This window comes from Myiozetetes cayanensis, unplaced genomic scaffold, assembly GCF_022539395.1.
Source record: "Myiozetetes cayanensis isolate MyiCay16 unplaced genomic scaffold, myiCay2020 scf1080, whole genome shotgun sequence".
NCBI lineage: Eukaryota > Metazoa > Chordata > Aves > Passeriformes > Tyrannidae > Myiozetetes > Myiozetetes cayanensis.
The window spans coordinates 4,245-13,689 of record NW_026086695.1 but is presented as its reverse complement, the minus strand read 5'-3'; the positions used below and the strand labels follow the sequence as shown (position 1 = coordinate 13,689).

Genomic DNA, 9,445 nt, shown 5'->3' with positions numbered 1-9,445 from the left:
TAGGACCCCAGAGAGACCCCCCACCCCATAGAAACCCCCATAGAGACCCCCGACCCATAGAGAGCCCCACCCCATAGAGAGTCCCCACCCCATAGAGAGTCCCCCACCCCATAGGACCCCAGAGAGACCCCCAAGGCCATAGAAACCCCATAGAGAGACCCTCAACCCCATAGAGACCCCCATAGAGACCCCCCAGCTCAACCGCTCTGACCCCGCCCTGCTCGTCGTGGGGCTGCCCCACAGCCTGAGGTGAGACCCCCAGAGACCCCCCCAGAGACCCCAGAGACCCCCGAGAGACCCCCAGAGACCCCAAACCCCATAGAGAGACCCCCAGAGAGACCCCAACCCCATAGAAACCCCTGAGACCCCCACCCCATAGAGACCCCCACAGACCCCCAGCTCAACCGCTCCGACCCCGCCCTGCTCATCGTGGGGCTGCCCCACAGCGTGAGGTGAGACTCCCAAAGACCCCCACCCCATAGAGACTCCCCAACCCCATAGAGACCCCCAGAGAGACCCCCAACCCCATAGAGACCCCAACCCCATAGAGAGAGCCCCCCAGAGAGACCCCCAACCCCATAGAGACCCCCAACCCCATAGAGAGACCCCCAGAGAGACCCCCACCCCATAGAGACCCCAACCCCATAGGGACCCCCAGAGACCCCTCAACCCCATAGAGACCCCCAACCCCATAGAGACCCCAACCCTATAGGGACTCCCAGAGAACCCAACTCCATAGAGACCCCAGAGACCCCCACCCCATAGACAGACCCCCACCCCATAGAGAGACCCCATAGAGACCCCCAGAGAGACCCCCCACCCCATAGAGAGCCCCAGAGAGACCCCCCAACCCCATAGAGAGACCCCACCCCATAGAGAGACCCCCAACCCCATAGAGAGACCCCCATAGAGACCCCCACCCCATAGAGAGACCCCATAGAGACCCCCAGAGAGACCCCCACCCCATAGAGAGACCCCCAGAGAGACCCCCAACCCCATAGAGAGACCCCCACCCCATAGAGAGACCCCCAACCCCATAGAGAGACCCCCACCCCATAGAGAGACCCCCAACCCCATAGAGAGCCCCCCATAGAGACCCCCACCCCATAGAGAGACCCCCAACCCCATAGAGAGACCCCCAACCCCATAGAGAGACCTCATAAAGACCCCAGAGAGACCCCACCCCATAGAGAGACCCCCAGAGAGACCCCCAACCCCATAGAGAGACCTCCACCCCATAGAGAGACCCCCAACCCCATAGAGAGACCCCATAGAGACCCCCAACCCCATAGAGACCTCCACCCCATAGAGAGACCCCCAACCCCATAGAGACCCCCAGAGAGACCTCCCAACCCCATAGAGAGACCTCCACCCCATAGAGACCTCAGAGACCTCAGAGAGACCCCCAACCCCATAGAGAGACCTCCACCCCATAGAGAGACTCCTCAGAGAGACCCCCAACCCCATAGAGAGACCCCCACCCCATAGAGAGACTCCCAGAGAGACCCCCAACCCCATAGAGAGACCCCCACAGACCCCCCAACCCCACAGAGAGCCCTCACCTATAGAGACCGTCACCCCACAGAGAGACCTCCAGCCCCATAGAGAGACCCCAACCCGTAGAGACCCCCATAGAGACCCCCACCCCATAGAGAGACCCACCCCATAGAGATCCCTCCCAGAGAGAGACCCCCACCCCATAGAGATCCCCACCTCAGAGAGACCCCAACCCCATAGAGAGACTCCCAGAGAGACCCCCACCCTGTAGAGACCCTCACAGACCCTCCCACCCCACAGCACCAGATGAGACCCCACAGAGACCCCCACCCCAGAGAGAGACCCTCCCTGCCTCACAGCACCAGGGGAGACCCTCCAGAGCCCCCCCAGGACCCCTCGTCCCATAAGAGACCCCCTGGGACCTCCTCAGAGCCCCCAGGACCCCCTGTCCCATAGGGGACCCCTGGGACCTCCCCAGAGCCCCCATAGCCCCCCTGCCCCATAGGGGACCCCTGGGACCCCTCAGAGCCCCCCATAGCCCCCTGCCCCATAGGGACCCCTGGGACCCCCAGAGCCCCCAGGACCCCCCTGCCCCATAGGGGACCCTGGGACCCCAGAGCCCCCCAGGACCCCCTGCCCCATAGGGGACCCCCAGAGCCCCCAGGACCCCCCTGACCCATGGGGACCCCCAGAGCCCCCCAGAGCCCCCCTGCTCCCATAGGGGACCCCTGGGAGCCCCCAGAGCCCCCCCTGCCCCATAGGGGACCCCCAGAGCTCCCCAGGACCCCCTGCCCCATAGGGGACCCCTGGGACCCCCATAGCTCCCCTGCCCCATAGGGGACTCCCAGAGCCTCCAGAGCCCCCTGCCCATAGGGGACCCCAGAGCCCCCCCAGAGCCCCCTGCCCCATAGGGGACCCTCAGAGCCCCCAGAGCCCCCTGCTCCATAGGGGACCCCCAGAGCCCCCAGGACCCCCTGACCCATAGGGGACCCCCAGAGCTCCCCAGGACCCCCTGCTCCATAGGGGACTCCCAGAGCCCCCAGGACCCCCTGACCCATAGGGGACCCCCTGGGACCCCCAGACCCTAGGACCCCCTGACCTCCCTTCTCTGTCCCCCCAGCTCTGGGCTGATGGATCCCCGGGAGGTGCTGACCAGTAACGGTGAGTGAGGGCAACTGGGAGCACTGGGAGGGGTCTGGGGTCACCCTGGAGGGTCTCTGTGAGGCTGAGGGGTCTCTGTGGGGTGGGGAGGGTCTCTAGGGGTGGGGAGGGGTCTCTGTGGGTCTGGGGAGTCTCTGTAGGGTAGGGAGGGGTCTCTGTGGGGTGGGAGGGGTCTCTGTGGGTCTGGGGAGTCTCTGTAGGGTGGGGAGGGGTCTCTGTGGGGTGGCTGTGAGGGTCTCTGTGGGGCTGGGGGTCTCTATAGGGTGAGGAGGGGTCTCTGTGGGGCTGGGGGTCTCTATGGGGTGGGGAGGGGTCTCTGTGGGGCTGGGGGGTCTCTGTGGGTGGGAGGGGTCTCTGTGGGGCTGGGGTGTCTCTATGGGGTGGGGAGGGTCTCTGTGGGGCTGGGGGTCTCTGTGGTGGGAGGGGTCTCTGTGGGTCTGGGGGTGTCTCTGTGGGGTGTGGGAGGGTCTCTGTGGGTCTGGGGGTCTCTATGGGTGTGGGAGGGTCTCTGTGGGTCTGGGAGGGGTCTCTGTGGGGCTGGGGGTCTCTGTAGGTGTGGAGGGGTCTCTGTGGGTCTGGGGGTCTCTGTGGGGTCGTGGGGGGGTCTCTGTGGGGCTGGGGGTCTCTATAGGTGGGAGGGGCTCTGTGGGTCTGGGGGTCTCTGTGGGTGTGGAGGGGTCTCTGTGGGTCAGGGGGTCTCTGTGGGTGTGGGAGGGGTCTCTGTGGGTCTGGGGGTGTCTCTGTGGGGCTGGGGGGTCTCTATAGGGTGGGGAGGGGTCTCTGTGGGTCTGGGGGGTCTCTGTGGGGCTGGGGGGTCTCTGTGGGTTTTGGGGTCTCTGTGGGTTTGGGGGGTCTCTGTGGGGTTTGGGGGTCTCTGTGGGTTTGGGGGTCTCTGTGGGTCTTGGGGGTCTCTGAGGGTTTGGGGGTCTCTGTGGGTTCTGGGGTCTCTGTGGGGTGGTTTTGGGGGTCTCTGTGGGGTTTGGGGGTCTCTGTGGGGTTTTGGGGGTCTCTGTGGGGAGGTTCTGGGGGTCTCTGAGGGGTTTGGGGGGTCTCTGTGGGGTTTTTGGGGGTCTATGTGGTTTGGGGGTCTCTGTGGGGTTTGGGGGTCTCTATGGGGTGGTTTTGGGGTCTCTGTGGGGTTTTGGGGGTCTCTGTGGGTTTTGGGGGTCTCTGTGGGTTTTTGGGGTCTCTGTGGGGCGTGGGTTTGGGGTCTCTGTGGGGTGGGTTTCTGGGGTCTCTGTGGGGTGGTTTGGGGGTCTCTGTGGGTTTTTGGGGTCTCTGTGGGTTTTTGGGGTCTCTGTGGGGCGGGGTTGGGGTCTCTGTGGGGTGATTCGGGGTCTCTGAGGGGTTTTGGGGTCTCTGTGGGTGGTTTTGGGGTCTGTGAGGGTTTTTGATGGTCTCTGTGGGTTTTTGGGGGTCTCTATGGGTGGTTTGGGGTCTCTGTGGGGTGGTTTTGGGGTCTCTGTGGGGTTTTGGGGTCTCTGTGGGGTTTTGGGGGTCTCTGTGGGTTTTGGGGTCTCTGAGGGGTGGTTTGGGGTCCTCTGACCTGGGTTCCCAGATGGGTGCTGGGGAGGGCTGTGGGGTGGTTTTGGGGTCTCTGTGGGTTTTTGGGGTCTCTGTGGGATTTTGGGGGTCTCTGTGGGGTGGTTTGGGGGTCTCTATGGGGTGGTTTTGGGGTCTCTATGGGGTTTTGGGGTCTCTGTGGGGTTTTGGGGTCTCTGTGGGTTTTTGGGGTCTCTATGGGGTGGTTTGGGGTCTCTGTGGGGTGGTTTGGGGTCTCTGAGGGTTTGGGGTCCTGACTCCTTTCCAGATGCGGTGCTGGGGAGGGGCTGTATGGGTGGGTTTTGGGGTCTCTGTGGGTTTTGGGGTCTCTGTGGGGTGGTTTTGGGGTCTCTGAGGGTTTTTATGGTCTCTGTGGGTTTTTGGGGTCTCTATGGGGTGGTTTTGGGGTCTCTATGGGGTTTTGGGGTCTCTGTGGGGTGGTTTTGGGGTCTCTGTGGGGTTTTGGGGTCTGTGGGGTGGTTTTGGGGTCTCTGTGGGGTGGTTTTGGGGTCTCTGTGGGTTTTTGGGGTCTCTGTGGGGTGGTTTTGGGGTCTCTGTGGGGTTTTGGGGTCTCTGAGGGGTTTTGGGGTCTCTGTGGGGTGGTTTTGGGGTCTCTGAGGGGTGGTTTTGGGGTCTCTGTGGGGTTTTGGGGTCTCTGTGGGGTTTTGGGTGCTCTGCTCCCCAGATGCTGTGCTGGGGAGGCTGCTGTGGGGTGGTTTGGGGGTCTCTGTGGGGTTTTGGGGTCCCCAGTGCGGTGCTGGGGAGGGGCTGTGGGGGGGTTTGGGGTCTCTGGGGGTGGTTTTGGGGTCTGTGTGGGGTGGTTTGGGGTCTCTGTGGGGTTTTGGGGTCTCCCAGGCGCGGTGCTGGGGAGGGGCTGTGTGGGCGGGTTTGGGGTCTCTGTGGGGTGGCTTTGGGGTCTGTGTGGGTGGTTTTGGGGTCTCTGTGGGGTGGTTTTGGGGTCTCTGTGGGGTTTTTGGGGTCTCTGTGGGGTTTGGGGTCTCTGTGGGGTTTTGGGGTCTCTGTGGGGTGGTTTTTGGGGTCTGTGTGGGTTTTTGGGGTCTCTGTGGGGTTTTGGGGTCTCTGAGGGGTTTTGGGGTCTCTGTGGGGTTTTGGGGTCTCTGTGGGTTTTTGGGGTCTCTGTGGGGTTTTGGGGTCTCTGTGGGGTGGAGGGGTCTCTGTGGGGTTTTGGGGTCTCTGTGGGGTGGAGGGGTCTCCTGGGGGTGGTTTTGGGGTCTGTGTGGGGTGGTTTTGGGGTCTCTGAAGGGTTTTGGGGTCCCCCAGACGCGGTGCTGGGGAGGGGCTGTGTGGGGCGGGTTTGGGGGTCTCTGTGGCACAGGGAGGTGTTTCTATAGGACAGGGGGGTCTGTGTGAGGTGGTTTTGGGGTCTGTGTGGGGTGGTTTTGGGGTCTCTGAGGGTTTTGGGGTCCCCCCAGATGCGGTGCTGGGGGAGGTGCTGTATGGGGTCGGTTTTTGGGGTCTCTGTGAGGTGGTTTCAGGGTCTCTGAGGGGTTTTGGGGTCCCCCTGACTTGCCTTTTTCCCCCAGATGCGGTGCTGGGGGAGGTGCTGTATGGGGTGGGTTTTTGGGGTCTCTGTGGGGTTTTGGGGTCTCTGTGGGGTGGTTTTGGGGTCTCTGTGGGGTTTTGGGGTCCCTGAGGGGTTTTGGGGTCTCTGTGGGTGTTTGGGCTCTCTATGGGTTTTTGGGGTCTCTGTGGGTTTTGGGGTCTCTGTGGGGTGGTTTTGGGGTCTCTGAGGGTTTTGGGGTCCCCCTGACCCCCTTTTTCCCAGATGCGGTGCTGGGGGAGGGGCTGTATGGGGTGGGTTTTGGGGTCTCTGTGGGGTGGGGGGGTCTCTATGGGGTGGTTTTGGGGTCTCTTTGGGGTGCCCCTGACCCCCTTTCCCCCCCCCAGACGCGGTGCTGGGGGAGGTGCTGCGGGTGCTGCAGGAGGAGCAGTTGCCCTACACGGCCCTGTTCACCGCCCGCAGACCCTCCCGGGTGAGTCGGGACCCCCAAAACGACCCCCCCGGGACCCCAAAACGACCCCAAAGTGACCCCCAAAGTGACCCCCAAAATGACCCCAGAGTGACCCCAAAGTGACCCCCAAAGTGACCCCCGAAATGACTCCAAAGTGATTTCCAAAATGACCCCACAGGACCCTCAAAATGACCCCAGAGTGACCCCCAAAGTGACCCCCCAGGACCCCCGAAATGACCCCAGAGTGACCCCCAAAGTGACCCCCAAAATGACTCCAAAGTGACCCCCAAAATGACTCCAAAGTGATTTCCAAAATGACCCCCCCAGGACCCCCAGAATGACCCCAGAGTGACCCCCAAAGTGACCCCCGGACCCCTAAACGACCCCCAGGGACCCCCATAACTCCCAAAGTGACCCCCAGGGACCCCTAAAATGACCTCAGTGTCCCCCAGAACTCCCAAAGTGACCCCCAGGGACCCCAAAGTGTCCCCCAGGACCCCCTAAAAGACCCTACAGTGACCCCCCCGGGAACCCCTAAAATGACCCCAGAGTGACCCCAAAGTGACCCCCAAAACGACCCCAAAGTGACCCCAGAGTGACCCCCTAAAACGACCCCAGAGTGACCCCCAAAACGACTCCAAAGTGACCTCCAAAACGACCCCCCAGGGACCCCCCAGGACCCTCAAAGTGACCCCAGAGTGACCCCCAAAGTGATGTCAAAGTGACCCCCTAAAACTGCATTATAGGGACCCCCAAAGTAACCCCTAAAATGACCCCCAGAGACCCCCAAAATGACCCCCAGGACCCCAAAATGAACCCCCAGGGACCCCCAAAGGGACCCCCAAAATGACCCCCCAGGACCCCTAAGGTGAGCCCTAAAACGACCCCCAGAGACCCCCAAAATGACCCCCCAGGACCCCCAAAATGAACCCCCCCAGGGACCCCCAAAGGGACCCCCAAAATGACCCCCCAGGACCCCCAAGGTGAGCCCTAAACGACCCCCAGAGACCCCCAAATGACCCCAGGACCCCAAAGTGACCCCTGCAGTGATCCCAGAGTTTCCCCTTAACTCCCCCAAATTTTGTCCCACTTCCCCCAAATTTTGGGAGTCTCCAACCCCTTCCCCCTTAACCGCCCCAAATTTTAGCTCCCCTCCCCAAATTTCAAGCCCCTCCCTCACCCTCTTTTCCCCTCTTAACCCCCAAATTTCAGGCTCCCCTCGACCCCCTTTCCCCCCTTAACCCCCCAAATTTTGTCCCCCTCCCCAAATTCTCATCCCCTTCCCCCTTAACCCCCTAAATTTCGGGCCCTCCCCAAATTTCATCCCCCTTTCCCCCTTAACCCCTAAATTTCGGGCCCCTCCCCAGAATTTCAAGCTCCTCCCTCACCCTCTTTTCCCCTCTTAACCCCCAAATTTTGGGCTCCCCAATCCCCTTTTCCCCCCTTAACCCCTCAAATTTTAGCTCCCTCCCCAAATTTCAAGCCCCTCCCTCACTCTCTTCCCCCCTAACCCCCAAATTTCAGGCTCCTCCCTCATTTCCCCTCCCAAATCCTCTCCCCCCTCCCCAAATTTCAAGCCCCTCCCTTACCCCTTTCCCCCCTTAACCCCCCAAATTTCAGGCCCTCCCCAAACTTCAAGCCCCTCCCTCACCCCCTTTCCTCTCCTTAACCCCCAAATTCTCTCCCCCTCCCCAAATTTCAAGCTCCTCCTCACCCCCTTCCCTCTTAACCCCCAAATTTTAGCCACCCCTCCCAAATTTCAAGCTCCTCCCTCACCCTCTTTTTCCCCTCTTAACCCCCCAAATTTTGGGCTCCCCCAACTCCCTTAACCCCCCAAATTTCAGGCCCTCCTGACCCCTTTTTATCCCCCTTAATCCCCCAAATTTTAGCTCCCCTCCCCAGGCTTCACCCCCCCACCCCCTTCCTCTCTTAACCCCTCAAATTTCAGCCCTCCCCAAATTTCACCCCCACCCCTTTCCTTCTTCTTCTTAACCCCCAATTTCAGCTCCCCTCCCCAAATCTCACTCCCCACCCCTTTCCCTCTCCCAACCCCCCAAATTTTAGTCTCCCTCCCAACTTCCCTCTCACTCCCCTTTCCTCCTCTTTCCCCCAAATTTTAGCTCCCCCTCCCCCAAATTTCAAGCCTCTCCCTCACCCCCTTTCCTCCTCTTAACCCCCAAATCCTCTCCTCCCTCCCCAAGCCTCAAGCCCCCTCACCCCCTTTCTCCCCTCCCCTCTGTGCTTCCAGGCCCCCTCCGCTGCCCGGGGGCCCCGGGATTTTGGGGTCTCCCAGCGGGCCCTGCTGGGCCGGGAGGAGGAGGGTCCTGAGGAGCCCCCGCTGCGCTGGGCCTCTCAGGGACCCCCAAAATCCTCCCATGGGCCCGGGAACTTCTCGGTGTCCTTCAAAGGGCAGGGCCGGGACCTCACCCCCTCACCTTCGGGGAGGGCCGACGTCGACACCGGGGGTCCTCCTGGGACCCCTAAGAGGCTCAGTGAGAGGGGCGGGGAACCTTTAGAGGGTCAAGGCTTGGGAGTGATTTCAGGGAGTTTTAGGGGTCTTGGGGACTTGAGGATCTGGGGGACTTTTGGAAGCTTGAGAGGTTTGGGGGCTGGGATCTAAATTGAGGGGCTTGAGGAGCTTGGGGGAGTTTGGGGGTTTGGGGGAACTTTTGGGGGTCTTGAGGAGATCTGGGAATCAAAAGCAGCCTTGGGGGAGTTTTAGGGGATTAGGGTATCTTTGAGGGCTTTGGGGACTTTGGGGAGGGTTGGAGGAGTTTTGGGGGTTTGGGGAGTCTGGGGAGGCTTGGGAGGAATTGGGGTGGTTTTGGGGGAATTTGAGGCAGTTTTGGGGGAGTTTTAGGGGGATTTGGGGGCTTTGAGGGATCTGGGGGATTTTGAGGGGCTTTGGGGGCTGGGGATTTGGGGGGCTTGAGGGGCTTGGGGAGTTTGGGGGATTTGGGGTTTGGGGGAATTTTGGGGGTTTTGAGGGGTTTGGGGGATTTTGGGAGAGTTTTGGGAGGTTTGAGGATCTGGGGGATTTTGGGGGTTTGGGGGTTTTGAGGGGTTTGGGGAGGTTTGGTGGAATTTGGGGCAGTTTTGGGGTAGTTTGAGGGGGATTTGGGGAGCTTGAGGGGATCTGGGGCTTTGAGGGGTCTGGGGAGGGTTTGGGGAGATTTGAGGATCTGGGGGATTTTGGGGGGTTGAGGAGATTTGGGGGTTTGAGGGGATCTGGGGATTTGGGGGGAGATTTGAGGGGGTTTGTGGGATTTTGG

General features: G+C 61.4%; 1 long non-coding RNA gene across 2 annotated transcripts; it reads left to right on the top strand.

The window, feature by feature from the left end:
- Window positions 1–193: 193 nt before the first annotated feature.
- LOC126635118 (uncharacterized) lies at window positions 194–8,446 on the top strand. Of its 2 annotated transcripts, none has more exons than XR_007627530.1 (4): window positions 194–249; window positions 2,618–2,658; window positions 6,109–6,194; window positions 8,422–8,442. It is a non-coding gene; the product is annotated as an uncharacterized LOC126635118 (long non-coding RNA). The 2 variants fall into 2 exon arrangements; XR_007627531.1 differs by lacking the exon at window positions 194–249 and adding an exon at window positions 399–452 and having other exon boundaries at window positions 8,422–8,446.
- The last annotated feature ends 999 nt before the right edge of the window (window positions 8,447–9,445 follow it).